Here is a 20188-nt window from a genome sequence, read left to right on the forward strand (position 1 = left end):
GGTCTGGCTCTACATCCTTAATGCTCAGGGGAGAGGCCTCTGCTGCTCCTGAAAGCCTGGGCTCAGGCCCCCAACACCCACTGGAGGAGGCAGTTAGAACCCCATTTTAGAGAGCACTTAGAACGTATTTGCTTAAAGTTGTAGAAGGTGAGTTCAGGAGGAAAACTTCAAGATCCTCTAACTCCAAGCCTAGGTTGGGAGCCCTAGCTCTATCCCAGCCACAGGAGAGCACAAACAAGACCCAGTGTGGTCAGCAAGTTATAGCGGAACATGGGCTCTGGACCTAGACTAAGATGGGTTCCAATCACAGATGTGGGAATTGATAGAGATTTCTTACCCTTCTGATCCTCAGACGCATTTGTACAGTAGAACATGACTTGAATGTTGAGGCTACATAGGGTGGTGATTTTTTCAAGGTTTATTTTTTATGCATACAAGAACTGAGTGTAGGCCAGAGGTATGGGGAATGGGAGGAGTCACCAGAAACAGAGTGGGGAGCAGAACAGGCAGATTGACTGAAAAACACTGCTGAGGGGAGCAGAGGGAGGTGAGCCAGGAGAGTTCTGCTGCGCCATGTGGATCACCTCCCGGGTTGGGGATCGAACTCATACTACAATGTCTGTGATAGCTTGATGGCACTCAGATTTTGACCCCTGCACCACCGGGAAGGCCCTATACGTGGTGGTGATTTACCCTGTGGAAACCATGCTCCATGCCAGGGTTCAGCACAGGCCTTCTAAGACAAAGAGGAAAGGTCTGGCTCTACATCCTTAATGCTCAGGGGAGAAGCCTCTGCTGCTCCTGAAAGCCTGGGCTCATGCCCCCATCACCCACTGGAGGAGGCAGTTCGACCTAGGAGGAAATGAGAGGGTGATATGATGCCTCTTCATATTGGCAAAGGGAACATGTGTGAGAGTTGCCTGGGCCCCATCCCACAGACGTGGAGCAGGAAAGGGGGTGACAGTCTCGCCTACATCTCAGATTGGCTCTGTCGCAAACTTTTACTGTGGCCTTTCCTCATCTCTCCCCCAGCCCATGCACATTTAGATGGCATCAGGGGCAGTGGGAAAGGAAGGTTTTCAACTTGCAGCTTCTTGGAACATTGTCACTCTAATGAATAATTAATCTGAGAGGAAGAATGGCATCACAAAAGAAAAATAAATCACATAGCACTGCAAAAATTCTTCAAGTCAGACATTTTTAAACCTGCTTCACAGCAACTAGATTTAACTTCTGATTGTCACCTTCTCCCCATTATCAAGTAATTTTAAGTTGGTTTGTGCTTTTCTTTCCTGATGCCTGTGGGCCATCGCTTCATTCGGTTTCTTTCTGTGAACCCGTCCCCACTGGGTGATGGAGAGAACATTTGGCTTTGTTACATGGTCAGTGCTAGTGTCCCAAGTGGGTGGAGTGAGAAATAGATGTGGGGGCGGGATCAGCACAAGTAAGCCCTGCCACCTGGCCTCCTCCCACACAAGCTGCCCTCCTGAGGCCAGGCCATTACTCAGCAGGAAGTACCCAAGGCCAGCCTTCACGAGCGAGCCCGATCAGCTCAGCACTCCGTGAAGAGACACTGATGGCCAAACCGGTGGAAGTGGACACTGGAAAGGTGGGATCAGAAGGCCCAGGGGCCGCTGCTCAAAGGGAGGTGCCAGGGTATGAAAAACCAGCTTCGCCACCCTCCTCTCCCATGCCAGTTTCAGGAAAGCCAGTTTTCTCCCTATTCCTCAGCCACCATAAATGCTGGCACAACAGGGTTACACAGCTTTGAAGCCCAGGCTTTTCTAGCCTCAGCTGAAGGCATGACATTTCAGCCCATATGTCATATTTTTGGAGGGGGCAATTGTGTGCCAGGCCCGAGCCTAGGCAATAGGGAGAGGTAAATAAAGCACAATCTCTGACCTTCAGAGATGAAACACTTTCTTCTAAAGAAAGTTGGGCAACGTGATTTTATTGATTTTCAAAGTAGGCTATATGGAACCAGAGACCAGGAAATGGGAAAGGGTGTAAATTCAATGTCTACTTGAATTTGAGAAACACTACTTACTCCACTGTTTAGAAAAGTCTTAGCAATAAACTAAGTAAAGATAGGCTAAATTTCCATGACTGACTTGGGCCCATTTATCACGTACCATATCTTCACATTCTAAGGTACACATCCACCATGAATCAAAGCTTGGGGACCTATCATCTATTTCTGAGCAGTGGAATTTAGAATTTGGGAGGCTTATCAAGGTAATCTGATACACCTTTTTTTCTGTGCTATTTGTGATTTCTGAGGGCTTCAGCAGAGGGTAAACAGACGACCCAGCTCTGTCCAAACTCATGAGCTTCTAAACAGAAGCTTAGGCCTCCAGGCCTGTGAGCCCAATTTGGAAACAAATGGTTTCCATCCATCTCTGAAATCTGGAATCATACCACCAGATTCCTATTTGTTTCAACCTCATTCACCTCTTCACTTCATTCAACAACAAAAAACAGGCACTGAGTTACAGCTATGGAAAGAACTACATTGGAGACAGACATTGTCTATCATCAAGGATCTTCAGTTCTACACAAAGGCTTGGGGGAAATTCCAGAACTAGAATGTCCCATACATCCTGGTCTGCCTGAGCCATCGCTGTTTATAACTGTTGTCCACAAGTAATTTATACAGGTGCCCCTTCCATGCTTAAGGTGTCCTAATTTTAACAGTAGTTCACATGGTCCCCTGAGTTATTAAGGATGCGAGTTATAGAAATCCAGAGGAGGAATGGCCAGAAAATCTTTTCAGAGGAACTGACACTTGAATTGAGGCCTCAATAACTAAAGAGTAGGTCACGGGACAGCAGTGGAATCAACATTCTGGTGGAAGAAATAGCAAGTGCAAAGGATGAGAGAAGACAGGATTCAGCATGCAAGGGATGTTGAAGCAGGCAACACACAGAACTCAGAGAGTCTTGCTGGATGGTACCAGGGAGTTCAGACTCCTCAGCACCGCAGGAAGCCTTCACCAGGACTGCAGGCAAGGAAACACCAGGATCTAGTCAGCCTCCTGCCGACCTCTCTGACTGAATGGGAGGTGAGAGTGAACTGCAAAGGGGACTGAGGGGGTGGTGGGTAGGGGCTGCTTAGCAGAGCCCATAACCCAGTGAGGTGATTTTTACGGCCATCCAGGGGAGAGGTACTGGCAGCCTGAGTCAGACAGAGGCTGTGAGCTGAAGAGTTGTGGCTATATAAAAACATGAATGGGTGGAAGGAAGGAAAGAAAGAAGGAGAAGAAAAGGAGGGAGGGAGGGAGGAAGAAAGGAAGGGAGGAAAGAAGAAGAAAGGATAGGCAAGTCTTCACAGGTGAAATAGAACTTAGTGCTTAACTGACAGATGGCTATGGTGAGAATGGAAGAAGTTGGAGTTGAAGGTCAGATCCATGACTAAGCATGAAAATGGAAGGTGGAGTCCTCGGTGAGACAGAGAGCACGGAGGAAGGAACAGATCCAGGGGAATGGAAGACAAGGTGGATTTTGGTTGGGCCCTTGCTGTCTTGGTCTATTCCAGAACTTCAGGACTGAAAGTGCAAAGACAAAGGGTTGGTTTTGTTTCGTTTTTTAAATAATTCAGAGACATTCTTGAAACTTCATGAAACAAAAAGCCAAGTCAAATGTACCAGCTCAGCCCTGTTACCGGAGCAACCTTGTTACTGGCACCAGGGTCTGTAACTGGCTGCTATTGTTTGGGAGGCAGTGAACTGAGTCTCCAGCACCAAGCTCCTCTGTTTAGCTCTACGCAGGGAGAGTGTAGACAAGTGTCTCTTAGGCATCCCCACCCATCCTGAGACACGGCTCTCTGCCTCCAGACAGTACTTCCACCAAGGGCCACACTGAGCAGACCAGCAGTTACAGAGTAGTCTGGATCTGTCCTAAGGCTAATGCAGTTTTAGAGTCAGTGGAATGTTCTGGAAGCCATTCACAGCAGCATCACTAAGATCATTTAAATTTCTGTTTGATTCTCTGATCATTTTGGCTTTGGGTTCTTGACTTTGAGGTTTATTAATATTATTCATCTTAGTCATTGTGTGAGATGTTAAAGTGACTGCACTTTTCTGTTGTGATCCTACTCTTTCCAAGCAAAGAATAAGAAAAAATGCTTCATTAAACATGGCTGTCAGTTGGCTTTCACTCAGCAGTTCTTGCACAGGGGGCGGCTGGCTCTAGAGCAGGGGAGGTCTGAGTCATGAGTGACACTGAGGTCTGGAACACAGAGTCCTCAGCAGGTGCATTATTCACCCCAAAGGCTTCCTGTTCCGATCAGGAGAGGCAATCTGCCCATGTGCAGGAAGAAAATTCCCAATTCAAGTTTCATTTCCAAAGTTGTGATAGTGACCCAGGGCCAAGGTAACCCTTTTAAATAAAACCTAGAAAGAATGGCTGACCCAGAAAATGCAAATAACCTGAACTCTATGTTTCTATTTTACTTAGCAATTTCAAGAAGCCTACAGGCATTTGGATTTTTTTAAGTGTGATGTGTTCTTTGGTTTTATTATAGGGCCCTGGGCCTCGCTTTTTTTTCCCAGGCCTTCTCTGTGTATAGCTGGAATTACAATCATCATAATCAAGCATTTAAGCAAACAAAAATAATCATTTCAAAGCTATTTTCCATAAGCTCTTTAGTTCTCAATTCACTATAATTCTCTAGCAGGAAATGTTCCATTTTTCCCATTGTAGTACTGTCAGCAGCAGAAGCAATGACCAGTTCCTCACATAAGAAAATTAATTCCACTTCAGCTTTTCTAAATAAAAACAAATCTCTCAAAGCCCAAATTTATTTTTCTTACAGGAAAACTTATTTTTTGTTCTTGGTATAGGGCAGATCACTATCCTAGTTATATTTAAAAGCAAGCACTTGGTGTTTCTTCTGGAAACACAAAATAGTCATCTCTGGGAAATATTTTAATCTCCAGTACCCCAACTGGTGTCCACTTCATGAGAATTCTCTTAACTCAGCCCATTCATAATTAAAGTGCAAAAGTCCATAGATGTGATGATTCTATAAACCACTTCACTATTATTCCATTACCACCAAAGGACAAGGTGCTGAGCAGAAAATGGGGAAAAGATTGTATTGCCCTGCATGAATAGCAGCAATGAGAATTATTCCAAAGCTGAGGGAATGGCCCATAGTCAGCTCCTTCATAGTGTTGGCACCGGAAGGGGGAATTTGCAAGTATAACTCAAAACAAAAGGTGATCTGATGCAGGTTCTTTGAACTTCAGTAACCTGTGAATCCCAGAAAGAAGACTAAAAAATTTCACAGGAGAAGCCAGCAGTGGTAAGCAGTGAAAGAGGAATCCTCAAAGCATAAAAAAAAAGGGTAAAAGAATTTCCCCTTCTGGTCCCTAGCCCTCTTTGATGCCTGCCCCTGGTTTATTTTTTGCATCATCAAATAAATCATAGTGGGCTCTACTAGAAGTCTTTTAAATTGTCAAAGTACCTTACCCAAGTTGTGAGCTGGCTAAGGTGAAGGTCAAACAGAGAACAGGAAATGTTGTCAGCCCTGCCCCCTTCTCTGGGTCAGCTCTGATGTCCATCTGATGCCCAGCTCTGCTGGGCTCTCTAAGGCTTCCCACTGTCAGGCAATTATCCTCCATCCCAAGCCAGGCCAGCCACCAGGACAGGGAACGAATGAAAGAAGAAGAGACTTTTGCTGACATATACCTCGGGCAGAAATAGGCAAAACCCATTTTGCTTTAAGATATTTTAATGACATGCACTGTAATGACTCAGCAGTCACCTGAATTGCCACCAATTTTCAGTTTATCAGATACTATGAAATTTTATTCTAAAGAGTCTGTAATTAATAAGTCATTTGCATCTTGGGGTGAACACCAGTAGATACCCTGTTGATGGTTATCTGCTGTCATGGAAATCTGGTATGATTGGTTTCAGCTCCTTTTAGATCTAGAACTGCATCTCTACACTGGGAAGAACAAATGGAGTAAAATAATATCACTTCTCAATACACAATAATGCAACCTTAGCCTGAGCAGTAACAATCTGTGAGGCCCCAACTGCAAGGCACTTGGAGCCCAGGGAATATCACCGGCAAGTCAACCTGGTGACGGCACAACTGTAGCACTGCCTGCACCGAGACGCCTGAGGCTTTCACAGTGCTGAGTTTGCTCCAAGAGCTCTGAATGGCATCACAAGCCCTGGGGAAGCCAACAGAAGGTGCCCTGGAATGGCTAACTTGGTCTCCTCCAAAATCTCAGGAAGGTGACAGAGCCTCTCTGTCCACTGTGCTGTGCTGGGGTCTTACCTCAGCACTCGGCAACTCCCGCCTCTTCCCTACCACTCCCTCCTCCAGAGCCCATGGATGTCTCCCTCTGCAACCACTCTTAAAATCGGCACCAGCGGCCCTCCCTGGTGGCGCAGCGGGTTAAAGCATAGCATTGAGAATCTGAAGCCACTTCCGCATGAGTTCGATTCCCGCCTGCCACCTGCCCCATAGGTGACCACATGGCGTGTCAGACCTCTCCTGACCCGCCCGCTGCTTCCCTCAGCAGTGTACTTCGTAGATCTGCCTGTTCTGCTCCCCACTCTGTCTCTGGTGAAGCCTCTCGCCGCCCCTGAGCCTCTGGCCTGTACCCCAGTTCTGTATGCACAAATAAATAAATAAATTTAAAAAAAAAAAATCAGCACCAGCAAAAGAAGTTCAGTTAGGTGAAAGTAATAACAATTAGTACTCAGTCAGCAGCTGGTATTAGTAGTAAGAAAATTCCCCAGCTTCCAAACTCACCATTTATTTATATATATGTGTGTGTGTACGTATATGTGTATACATGATATATGTATATGTATACGTATATACATATGTATAGGTGTTCATTTTTTAGCAATGCTTGCTTTCTTTTCTCAGGTGTAATCCCCATCAAATGCCCACCACCAATTCACCCCTACACCTGCACCACAGTCCCCTATGCTCTCCACTTTCCTGTTCCAAACCCTCTCCCTCCCTCTCCCATGTCCCTGCAGAATGTCTCTGATTTATAGTTATCTGATCAGGAACAAGACAGGAATGTCCACTCTCATCACTGCTCTTCAAAGTCACCAGTTTTTGAAAGGTGACTTCCCATGTGTTGGCTTAAAGAGAAGTGAATCTTTTAATTCTGGGTATATTACTGTCCTCTAGATTCCAGTCTTTCCTGGGGTCTGGGTTATAAGCCACATTGTATATTCCCTTAACTGAATACTCAATTCCTAAGATGCTCAAAATACTACAGCTCAAGAATAGAACCTCAAAAATATAATAGAGAGAACGGGGTAGGAGAGTGATCTCAGATTCTCTTCCTTATTAACCTCTCCTCCTACTTTTGTTCAAGGAACTAAGCATATAAATGTTGGTACAAAATATTCAAACACCAACTGTTACAAGTGGATGCCTGCAGTATATGCCCCCATGCCAAATCTTGGTGTAACAAATAGTGGGTAACTCTGCTCCCAATATAAGCCTGTGAATCTTGCCATAAGCTTCCAAGTCACCTACTGGGTTGTAGCCTTAAGTGCGAACGGTCCTGGAGCTGTCTCAGCAAGTGCAGAAAACTGAAGGACATTTCTAAGAAGCACTTCTTATGACTCTTCCCAAGGCTTAGGATGTGCCAGTACTGCAGAGTCAAAATTGTAAGAGAGTTAGGTGGGAACACAGCAGGCAGGGTCCACTGCCAGCTTCACCACCACCTGCTGGGTGGCCATGCACTGGCCTCCTCCTTTGCTTCCCTGTGCCTCAGTTTCCACCTCCAGAAAATGGGAATAATGATACAGTTCCCTTCCGGATGCAATATTATTCATGCAATGTGTTTAACCCAATTTGCCATATATGTCATATTTTTTAAAGATTGATTTATTTATTCGTGCATACAAAACTGGGGTACAGGTCAGAGGTGTAGGGGTGGTGAGAGAACTCACCAGAGATAGAGTGGGGAACAGAACAGGCAGATCGGTGAAGTACCCTGCTGAGGGGAGCAGCAGGCAGATCAGGAGAGGTCTGCTGCGCCATGTGGATCACCTCTGGGACAGGCAGGGATAGAACTCATGCTGAAGTGACTTTTGATTCTCCGTGCTGTGTTTTAACCCACTGCGCCACCAGGGAGGGCCATATTTTGTATTTTTAATCAGTGCTGGACACCATTAATATTAAAAGGCTGAGCTTTCTGTTCTTGATCCAAGGTTAGAAACTCCATGATGTTGAATAGAATTCGAAGTTGGCAGGGAGTGGGGAATTAGGGATTGCAGGAAACATCCACACTATATGAAGGTCCACTGTACCAGCACTTTTGCCTTTCCGACTTCAATTTTTAGTTGATTAATAGGGAGGGATCTCGTGGGTATTTGAAACCTCATGTTGAGTAAAAGGATATAGCTGTTTGTATGACTCATTTTGCCAGAAATTGCATAAGGGTTGACAGATTAGGCATAAACAGTTGCTTTGACGAGTGAGGTGGAGCACCTGTGGAGAGAAGCAAGGACTCTCCCACCGAGGCAAAGCAGTTCCCATAGGCTTCAGGTTTTTGTCTAGACACCAAGGTCGTGTAAGTCAAGTGGAAATCTCGTTAGATCTCGTTTTTCTGCCACATTCCATTTCCCAAGATTCAGATTAAACTGGAAATGTCCTCAAAATAATCATATATTTGAGAAACTGCCAACAATACTTCCCACCCATGACCACAAGGTGAGAGAAAGATGTAAATGAGACATTGTGCCTCATCCTGCTTACTATTTAGAAAAGATGTTCTGAATCAAGGTCATAATCGGTTCAGCTTTCCCAATTCTTGAAGGTGATCTCAAATTGGGTTTCAAAAAGAGACCAAGAGCCAAATCCCACAGAAATATCTGGAGCTGGCATTAAATGCATCTTTCACAGAACTCCTAGCAGTGGTTGGATATTAACAAGGAGAAAGGAACAATTATTATTTGGGACTCCAAGTGCCACTTTATGTCACTTTAAAAGAATGAATAGACTTCCAGCTCCACTCAGCTGTCTGCTCACAATTACAAAGCAATGGTAAATAATCGTGGCAAATGGAAGGTTTGATTTAGAGAGTGAAATTGTATAACGACTCAGTGCACACTCTTTCTATGGTAAGCAGGACAGCTCCTGCCACTGGTTTGGCTTAAATCCAAATCTGTGACTTACCAAAAAGAAAAAGGCCCTGAACTGTTTATGAAAATGGATACACAAGCAACCACAGCAACACTCCCCAAACATATTTTAGTATTTTCACAAGGAGAGCACGATCATATGATGAGGCATGGCTGAATTTGCTCTCCAGTGGTTTCATTTAGTCATAAAGGATCATAGTTGTCCATGCCAATAAAATTTGTCAGTGATTTTAATGAAAATTGCATCTTTCCATTTTCTCGGTGCACCGGTTTCTGAGTGTGCCATCTGAGCTCCACTACAAAATAGATGTTTTTATATAGTGGGTCTGGGCAGCATGTCGCTCCTTTTACACTCATAATTCACTTTGAAGGGGAAGGCAGTTTTATACTCTCTCTGAAAGGGGTCTAGACCCTAAGCAGTGAAGACTTTGATCTGCAGCCCAAAAGCATCTTATCCAAACATGCGGTCACTTAATCTTGCAACTCAAGAGTGGCAGACCTTCCAAAGTGGTTCAGGGGACCACGGGGAAAGCGTCGGGGCACACAGAAGCACTTGCCCTCATGCCTACGCAGAGTGGGTTATCTCTGATACCCCGTCTCGGGAGAGACGTTTTGATTCTCAGAGAGGCAGGAGGGGCCGTGAAAAGATTCCTAACGCAGGCAGCCTCCTCTTCGAGTTTTCTGAGGGTTGAGGTTTCCTATATGGAAAACTAATGACAAATAAGAGCTGCCCTAGGGAAATTAAGGCTAAAATCCATGGCAGTGGTTTTTCTACCTTTCCTACTAGAGGCAGGTCATAACCTTCTGCTCTCCTGCACCCCTATTCGTACAGCCTCCCATCCGGTGTCATTTCTCATGACTTTATTTCTTGCCCACGAAATCGAATCCAAGTTTGAGTTGTAGATAATTTCCTTCCCCAATGAATTTTTATGTTAAAAGTAAACCTTAAACCTTTTCAAGTCGCAATTCAATGTAATAAACATCCATTGGGAGAATTCATGCCATAATCTGGGCATGAACCATGGCAGATAAAAGAGAGAGAGAGAGAATTTGTTCCTTCCTTAAGGAGTTCTCAGTATAATAAGAGAGGAGATCTGTAGTCAATTCTGACATCGTTTGATAAATCTAGTCAGAGGTTGATTGAAGGTCTGTGGGAGAAAGGAAATCTCTAGTTGGGCTGCAGAGATAATGACAAAGAAGGGATACTATTTGAATTGAGTTGTGTATCCACTGGGGTTATATTTGGTTGTGTATGACAGAAAAATCCAAAGAACAATGGCTTGCACAAAATAAAAGTTGTCATCTCATCTAAAAGAAGTCCATCACTAGAAAATCTACAGAGGTACAAGATGAGTGTAATGGTGCATTCCTACGGGACCTCTGTGCCAACATGGGCACCAGTGCCCCGTCAAGGACGCATTCCATTCCGGAAATCAAGGGCAGGTGTCCAGCCCCTCAGGGCACTGCATGCACCGGCAGTGCTAACTGCCTACTCTAAAACAGGAGTTCTAGGACCTCCCTGTTGGTGCAGGATTTAAAGATACAGCATTATCAAGCTATCACAAGCCACTGCAGTTCAAATTCGCTTCCCGGCCAGGGAGCTGACCCACATGGCACAGCACACCTCTCCTGTCTCAGCTATTGCTCCCCTCAACTGTGTGTTTCAGTAGATCTGCCTGTTCTGCTCCCCACTCTGTCTCTGGTGAATCCTCTCACCCTCTGCACCTCTCGTCTGCACCCCAATTCTCGTATGCATAAATAAATGAATCTCTAAAAATAAATAAATAAAACATGCACTCTAGACTCCCGCCATTACAAGACTGCATCCAGTCAGTACTGGGGAAAGAAATAGAATGGCTATTTCCTCTGAAACTACAGTAGAGCCTTGAAGCTGGAGCAGAGTTCCTTTTTAGAGTTCAGTTCACCAAAATGCCAGGGAGGTGACCCACCAAGGCTGTTGTCAGGGTCACTATGAGCTCACAGAGGCGGCCTAGATGGTGAGAAGATTCACTACCTGGAGTAGCAGCAACATTTTCCTCCAAAGCTGCTTTCCATCAAAACAACTGGAGCCAAATGTAGTATTCCTTACCACACAAATGGATTTTGGCTACACCTGACAGGTAGTGAAGATTCCTGGGGAAATGTTGATCCCATCCTGTCCAAAGGGAACTTTTAAGAACACTGTAGTATTGGCATTGTGATGATAGTAATTACTATTATTTACAATGATATTTATTGATTATATAATCACTACTATCGATATTTACATTATTATAGTCTTAATATAATGCTTTATTATTGCTATTGCTATTATAATACTATACAGTTTGCATATATACTACCCCCCACCCCCGTAGTCCTTCAAGAGACCAGATAACATTCTGCTGTGCATCATTTAGGCTGGTGGTTTTCAGGGGATTGTTAACATGCAGATCACTCATCCCCACCCAAGGGGGTCCGGTCAACACCTGGGAATCAGCATTTTAACAAGAGCAACGGGAGATTTGGATGCAGAGGGTCAGGTGACCACACTTGGGAAAGCTCCAAGTCTAGAATTTCTTCTATATTAAGATCTGAGACTGTGGCTCAGATGAATGATCAGGTTCCCTCCAGCCTCCTAACTCCAACATTTCACCCTATTTATCTTTTATGTCCGCTTGCCCTACCTAAGCTGCTTGTTTTGGTGCCCTACAACTGTCGTCGTTCCTTTAAACTTTCCAACAAACCCCACTGCCCTATATTACTGTTACTGGATTGTCTATCTGGAACAAAGGAGCCCACTAGAATTATCTTAACACTTGGTAGGTAGATCCTGGAGATGTCACCGACAAAGCCAACTCCCAACACAAACAAGATAGCATGCAAACCATGTTATCAGTCTCCATCCTTAATTCTTAATCATTCCTGACCAGAGTTTCCTAACCCCAGTCCTCTGGGGAGTATATATGCATATCAAGGCATCTGAGAACTCCAGGATGCCATGGGAAATTGTATGCAAGTGGAACAAGCACTTTCTCAGAGATACAAGACCTAGGCCAGGGCAGGTTAAGAACAGTGGCTCCAAGTACCATTTGACTCACTTAGCTAGAACACAGGAAGTTCATTTTGATAGATATAAGATATATTGCTTAAATCATGGACAGAAGGTACATTATGGGAGAACTTTCCTGAATTTATCACACACTTAACACATTTGAAACCACACATTGAAAAAGCACCCTACATATTTAGAGTAGCAACCTAAAATAACTAACATCAGAAAAATTTCAGTCAAATTAATGAACCATAAAGAAAAGTCTTTAGGGTACCTAGGGGGGCAAAGCCATGTGATTATAAGGGAAAGATTTTCAGAAGCAACTCCTTATGTAAAAAGAATAGAACCATATTTAAGATGACCAAATAAAGTATAAACCAACTCTTTTATTCCAGAAAAAAAAAAGACTCTCAAAACATGAAGGGCACAAGCAATTATCAATATATTAGAATTTAGAGAATGCCTCATGAGTCCTTCCTGAAGACTGTACTGAAAAACAAGCTTCACATGATCAAAATGACTAGAAAAACATTGATGAGGCAGGAAGCTGTGCATTAGATTTGTCGTTACCTGTAGCGCCAGGACTGAATGAATGTTAAGAAGAAAGTGTATTAGTAATGAGTGTCTATTCTAAGTAGATACATTATAACTACTTACATCCCACTCTAGAACTCTAGAGATTTTTTTTTTAATGGGAATTCAGAATGGAGAGAGAATACATATTTCTTTAATGTTTTAGGTAATTATTATGGTGGTAGTATTAGTATTCCGAGGCTATTATATGGGTAACATAGTATAAAAGAGTAATTATGGAATGAGCTAATTCTACCACTGCATGTGTCTTGAGAATCATTAATCCTTGAACTTGAATTGAAAATCCCTTAGGAACTCATAGGCATGTAACCCACTTCCAGTGGTTGTGAGGAAGCAGGTGTGCATTAGCTGGTGAGACCAGGTTGCTCACATTCCCTGAACCCCACATTCAGTGACTTGTTGCTATCTTGAAATCAGTTATAGTGGGGTTATTTATACCATAATTATTGGAAATGGGAAGAGGGGAAACCCTCTGGGGAAAAGGTGGAGCTTTGTGTGGAAAGGGAGAAATTTGGATTAGAATTTGGATTTGGAAACTGGAAAGGATGTCAGGGATAGGTGACCAGGTTGATTTCTTGCCTGCATGCTTTCCTTGCCTGATCACGGTGCTTTGTGCTATCCGGTAGATTTGTAAGACATGATGAGTCCCTCCTTCATTTTATAATAAAACTCTGTTGTAAGGGCCTCCCTCATGGTCTAGCGGTTAAGTCTCAGTGCTATCACCACAATGGCCTGAGTTCTATCTCTGACCAGAGAGCTGACCCATATGGCAGACCTTTCCTGCCTCGCCTTCTGCTCCCCTCAGCAGAACATTTCAGTCAATCTGCCTGTTCTGCTCCCCACTCTGTCTCTGGTGAACCTTCTCACCTCCTGGCCTGCACCTGCACCTCCGGCCTACACCTCAGCTCTTCTATGCTAAATAAAGTTCTTGCCTTGGAGGGGCCCAGAGACTAAAGAGGGAAGACTAGTAAACAATTAGCTCCAAGACAATGGGATAAATGCTATGAGGCAGGTGTGTGCCATGCCTATGGAAACCCTGGGGTGCTGAAGCAGTTGCAAGGCAGATTGAAGGCTACTCAGAGTAAATTGTCCTTGAAGGGAGAGCCATTCACCACACAGACATGAGAAGCAGAGCCCAGAGATCAGGCAGAAGGAGGACTACTGCTGGCTGACTCCACGCAGCTCTCCTCACCCACCAGGGTGTTTATTCTGGCATTTGCTGCTTCCTTTCTGTCCCAGCAGCTGTTTGAGACAATTTCCTTTAATGAAGGTTAGAATTGTCAACCCAAGGAGCATATGTTCATGTATGGGTGTGAATAGAGGCTTCCTGTCTTTTCCTTGTTTTAAAAACGGAACTTCCTGAATAGCCTAAGAGAAGGTGCCATCTTGATAACTTTTCTTGAAATAGAGTGATTGCTACAAAGTTGGGATCCCACCCGTTTATTCTCTGCAAGTGCTCAGTGCAGAATTAGCAGGCCTTCCTTGATCTAGAGAGAACAGAGGAATGAAACAGATTTTTTTATTGGATTCTGAAAAGTCTTCCTCCAACCTGAACCCTAAATGCCAGTTCAGCAGAATGAATCAAGTTCTTAACCAAGGAGGCAACGTGGTAAATATTGAGTTACAGACATTGACATGTCCAAAGGAAACTGGGGGCCACACTTAATTTATTAGGCCCATCTTGGCAAACAAAACAGAAAAAAGTGATTCGTATATTAGAACCCAGCAGTGATGGGGTGTGTACACGTGGGGTGTCTTCCTATAATTGTGTTCAGGGAAGCTGTATAAACAACATGTGGGGCTCAGCAAGTCAGTAGAAAGGGGGGTGGGCTCAGAGGGAAAATGTGGTTCGTCCCACAGGACCTACCCCACACACCTAGCATTGACCCTGAGCATCTCAGGTGGACAGCTGGCACTGGATGCTTAAAAAAGAAAAAATTGGAAATGGAGATGATAAGAGGTCGGGAACTAATTGAAATGCCATTATTAACACATTTCTTACTCTATAAGGTGAGAGGACAGATGAAGAAATAGTAGTGCCCACCTACTCTAGCAAAGAGAAAAACAAGGAATGTGGAAATGTTTTATAAATGAAAGAGAGGTATATTCCAGAAAACTCTATACAAAGACAAATGTGCTTTCCTTCTTTACACAGCTGTGCACTGACAAGCATTTTATCCTGATAACAAGACCATTTATCAAGCCTATACATGCAAACACATGCAAATACCCCTGATAGGTGCAAAGTCTTCCTGAAAAAGCTGAGATGTGGCGCCTCATTAATCTACTCTCTGGTGTAACATCATCAAGGATTCATCTTGTGAGGCAAGCATCTGACCCACCTCCAGACAAGGTGGGACCCTTGGGACAGATCATTAGATACTTTTGGGTTCTGAGCAGAGTGAACATAGCTTATACCTACTTTCACACTAAATACAATGGTTCTATGATGTGATACCACACGGCTTGTCTTCCTATTTAACATTTGAATTTCATATGGTAGTCGATACTCCAGAGAGATCACAGTGTTCCATATCTGTCTGATCATCAGTGACCTGAGGCACTTGTTAAAAATACAGAATTCCAGGCCACTTCACAGATTTTCCACAGAGATTCCCTCAGAATCTCTAGGGAAAGAGTTGGAAATCTGAATGTATAACAAGTGTCTAAGATGATCTTCATGATGAGCCAAATTTAGAGAAAGTCAAGTTAGAGAACATAGCTTGTTTTTTGGGGCTCTGAAATCAAATATATTATAAAAGTGTTGGAGGGTGTGTTAGTGTGGTCATAACAAAACGAAGTGGCTTAAACAAGAGAAATGTGCTTTCTCACAGTATTGAAGACTGAACGTCCGAGCTCAGTGTGCCAGCCTGCGTGGCACCAGTGAGAATTCTCTTGCAAGCTTGCAGAAAGCCATGGTCTCCCTGTGCACCCAAATGACCTCCTTTTTGTGCACATGCAGAGCAAGATCTTATGAGGACACTAATATTGTCACAAAGGCCCCTTCCTCATGACCTCATCTAACCTAATTACCTCCTAAATATCCCATCTCCAAATGCCACCATGTGTGGGGCCTCAGGAGGGGGTTTGGCATGTGAATTTAGGGAACACAGACATTCAGTTCCTAGGTGGGGGCAATGGGCTTAGTCCCAGTTCAGGGGCAGATGTTCATATTTTCAGCTGACCTTTGCTTAGGGTGTTGGCTTCTCACCAGTCTATGTAGAACTACTTCAGACAAGACATAGCAAGAATAAGAAGCAATCCCATTGGTTTTGGCCATTTATAAGGTACAAACACGAGGATTTAGAATAACCAAAACAAAATTAACAAGAGAGAGATCAATGTTATAAGATATTTTTTTTAAAGATTTATTTATTTGTACATACAGAACTGGGGTACAGGCCAGAGGCTCAGGGGTGGTGAGAGGCTTCACCAGAGACAGAGTGGGGAGCAGAACAGGCAGATCGACGAAGTACACTGCTGAAGGGAGCAGCGGGCGGGCCAAGAGAGGTCTGCCACGCCATGTGGTCACCTCCGGGGCAGGCGGGAATCAAACTCATGCAGAAGCGGCTTTAGATTCTCAGTGCTGTGCTTTAACCCGCTGCGCCACCAGGGAGGGCCGTTATAAGATATTTTTCATGTCAGTTTACTTAAGCACTAAATTTCACTCTGGATCTTCTTGGGCCAAAGGAGAAAATGCATCTGCTTATTGTCTTTCTATTTCATGCATATTAAATTCTGGGTAGAGTTCCAACTTTTACTTACATCTTCTGAACCAAACTGCTATCCCCAAACTAATGCCCTTTAAAGACAAGAAAAACCATATGTTGTACCCCCAGAGGATAACATTTTATCTGAATGCATTCCTATCTTATTAGAGAAACAAAACTAGCTATACCAAAAAATACCCAGTGGGGAATCTCCCTCTCTGAACATATACTAGAACCTGATGGAGGAGAAAAAAAAAAAACACATTTTGTGAAAAATCAGCAGTTTGGGGTTTTGTAGAACAAGAATTTCTGTACTTTTTAATAAGCGTGGCAACTCTGGAGATCCAGTCCCTTTCCAAATATTGCTTAGCAATGAAGACTCAGAAAGTCACTGGTACCCCAATTCCAAAACAGTTATCCAATCACACAAGACCTGTGACTCTGGCACTCTAACAGAAGGAAGCAGCCCCATGTGATAGAAATGTTTCTAGTCTCAGGCCCAGCTCTGCCGTTAACTAACTGGTGGTTTCCGCTGAACGATTTCCATTATCCTCATGGAGCCTGTTGTCTTCATTAATTCAACAACTGCTCCTTGAATATCCCAAATAAACCAAGCACTGTACCCAGGTGAAGGAAACAGCAATGGACAAGGAACCCTCGTCTAGAGACAAAGGAAGGAAACTTTCCATTCTCTGATGTCATGTTAGTTTATCTGGGTGCCTATCCCTCACTGGTTTGCTACATGAGAACAAAAAAATATGTGGGTGTATGAAAAATTAAATGAATGAATGATTGAGTAATGCTCCTATATCAAGAATTCAGCTCATATCCATCAAATACAAAATATATGGTAAATTCTGAACACATGACATATGGCAAATAGGGCAAGATGTTGGAGAGCATGGACTCTGCTCCACCTCTGCTGTGGCTGTGGACAGTGCTATTGACGTAAAACTAAAACAATCAGTTGTTCCCATCAACAAAATGGATTTATATGGAAACAAATGCCTGATGAGAGGGCAGGCTAGTGAGTGTGTCCTTAGTGAGACCCATGATGCACTTCCCCAAATCCTTTACATAATTAAACTCTTTGAGGTTCACAACCTCATTAGTAACCTCTGGAGGCCCACCCCCTCAGTTCCATAAGAGGGAAAAGCAGCATCACCCCCCTGGGAAATTCCAAGTATGTTAGGGCCAGTAGTTTGCTGATTTGACTGCATGAACACTCTCTTTCTACCTCCTGATCTCATTTAAATAGGACTATGCATGTTTTCTTTTTGATGTAATTTACTTATATATTCTCTTAATTGAGATAACATCAGCAACCTTCCATTGGGTATCGCCATTGTAAGACACACCATCAAATTACCCATAGTCTACCAATATAGTCCATCGTGCATCGAAATGTTCACAGTTCTTTACTTATTCCATTCAGGGCCACATAGGGTATACACCTCAGCTCTTCAGCTCATAGCTACTGAGATATGGGAACCTCCAAAATGGTGCTACGAGCTTCCTAGAATTGTCTTAAGTCAACAGATTCTCCTTTTCTCTCACCTACCACCTCATGTTTGCTCCTGATATGATTTTTAATCCAAAGGGTCCTTCTTGGAGCAGCTTAAATCTCCCATCCCCTGAAGATGGCTGTGAATTCCAGCATTGCAACAAATGCCAAGACTCATCCTCTCAACCCTGCCCCAACGTTATTTGAGTAGTGATCAAGACATCAGGTTCTCCAGAAAGTATTTACAAAATACTTTATATTTATAAATAAGAATAAAATCAGCAATATATGATTTATTAAGGGTCACTTCTGACATTAGCTGCTTCCCCAGTCACACATTTCTTTGCAAAGGAACGTTTACTGCTTTCCATCTTTACACCTAAGAGTTTAAGACCCCTTCTCCTGTTATTTTGGTTGCAATTCATAACAACACTGGAGGCTCCGTGGGGTAAAGAGCTTGATAAGTGTTCTTGGTATCTACAGTGGCTATACCTAGGTCTGTTCTAAATCAAAACTTTCAGAGCCTGTTCAGGGGTGGCTAGTTAGAATTCATATTCACAAATAGTTACAAATTTAGACATTAAATATTAGCTCCAATAGTGTTTTATAGAAAGTAAAAGAAAATTAAAAGAGAAAATGTCCATTATAATTCTAAATTTTTTTAACATTGTTTATGCATTCATTTTTCATTATACTGAAATCCTCAAACAGTAAAAGTTGCCCAGGCCTCTTAAACTCTTAAGCCCTTCACAAACCTTTCTTTCTTTTTTTTTTTTTTTTTAATGATTCTCTAAAAGTATCACTTACTTGCTGTCACTTTTCTATCTGGGAAAAAAAAATATTTTCCTTGATATACATTCTAATAATATATATAGCTTGTTCAGCTCACCACTCCAAAAATAAAAATAAAGTTTTCATTGACCTATCAGGCCCTGAACGCTAAGAAGACCACATGCACCTGCCTGCATCACCAGCCTCTCAGCTGACCAGCAGGAGGTCCCACAGCCTTTCTCTCTAGAGAACCAGCCCGTGTCATGTGATTCTGCCCTGACCAATTATCTCCTACAAGCGACCATGGCAGTGGATTCAAATAGCAAAAGGAGCTTTCTGCTTATTTAAAATCATTCTGTCTCTTGGCCTCAATTCCTTCATCCATAAAATGAAGGAACTAGCACTCTGTAATGAAAATTAATGGAGATCATCAAGGGCCTTCCAGGGCTGCAGATACACTACAGCATGTTTCAGGGAATAGGAGACTCGGACTTAAGTATCTTTGCTGGTCCTTAACCAAGCATAACAGCTCCCCCTCTGAAGGAGGAGCTGAGATTTCCATTTGCAGCTGTAACTACAGACCCTCTCTTTAAAAAAAGGAAGTGTTGATATAGCATCACATTATGGCTAAACATAATGGCTTTAGATGAACAGGTTTTTCTTTTAACTTTTTAGGTCTCAGGTGCACCTCAATATTCGTGTAGAGTATGTTCGCTAAAAGTCTAAATCTGTCCTTTACCCAACTTACCTGCCTTCCTCCTTTCCTTCTAGTAACCAGTAATCCTGTCTTTAGTGTAAACATTTTTATTATATTGCTCATTCATTTGTCTTGTTTCTTTGTGTACTGCAGATGAATGAAATCATAAAGTGCTTGCCTTCCTCTGCCTGACTTATTTAAATAAGTATAATACTCTCTAGTTCCACCCATGGAAATTCCAGTTATCCCACTTCTGGGCATTTCCTGAAGAATACAAAAACATGTAATCAAAGAGATATATGCAGCCTGTGTTCATCTTAGCATTATTTCAATAGCCTTTGTTTGAAGTGCCCGTGACAGATGATGAGGTAAAGGAGATGTGGCATGTACATAAACACAATGGCCAACCACTCAGCTATAAAAATAGGATGAAATTCTGCTGATAGCAGCCACCTTTAAGCATGGGTCATGTTACTCTGTTCACACTGCCACTAGGCAGTGTTCAAGAGCATCTCTGCTTTGTCACTATTTTGGGGGTGAATGATTTAAGCCCAGTGTCACCCAGAGAATTCAGGCCTGTACCATTCCCCATAGGAACAAGACAGGGCAGGAATGACAGAGCGGCGCTGTCCCCTCCCTACAGCCAACTCCAAGATCTTCTTCACCCTGGACATCCAGCAGCACTGCTGAGCCTCTCAAGCCAGCCAGTGCAAACAGCTATCCATTTCTTCCCCTTCCCTATTTATT

The 20188-nt window shown here is 43.3% G+C and overlaps 1 protein-coding gene across 1 annotated transcript in view; it reads left to right on the top strand.

The window, feature by feature from the left end:
• The window catches only part of SLC9A9 (solute carrier family 9, subfamily A (NHE9, cation proton antiporter 9), member 9), a 525806-nt gene that overhangs the window by 500350 nt on the left and 5268 nt on the right, over positions 1 to 20188 (top strand). The window lies entirely within an intron of this gene.

Source organism: Condylura cristata, unplaced genomic scaffold (assembly GCF_000260355.1).
Source record: "Condylura cristata isolate star-nosed mole 26May11 unplaced genomic scaffold, ConCri1.0 scaffold00014, whole genome shotgun sequence".
NCBI lineage: Eukaryota > Metazoa > Chordata > Mammalia > Eulipotyphla > Talpidae > Condylura > Condylura cristata.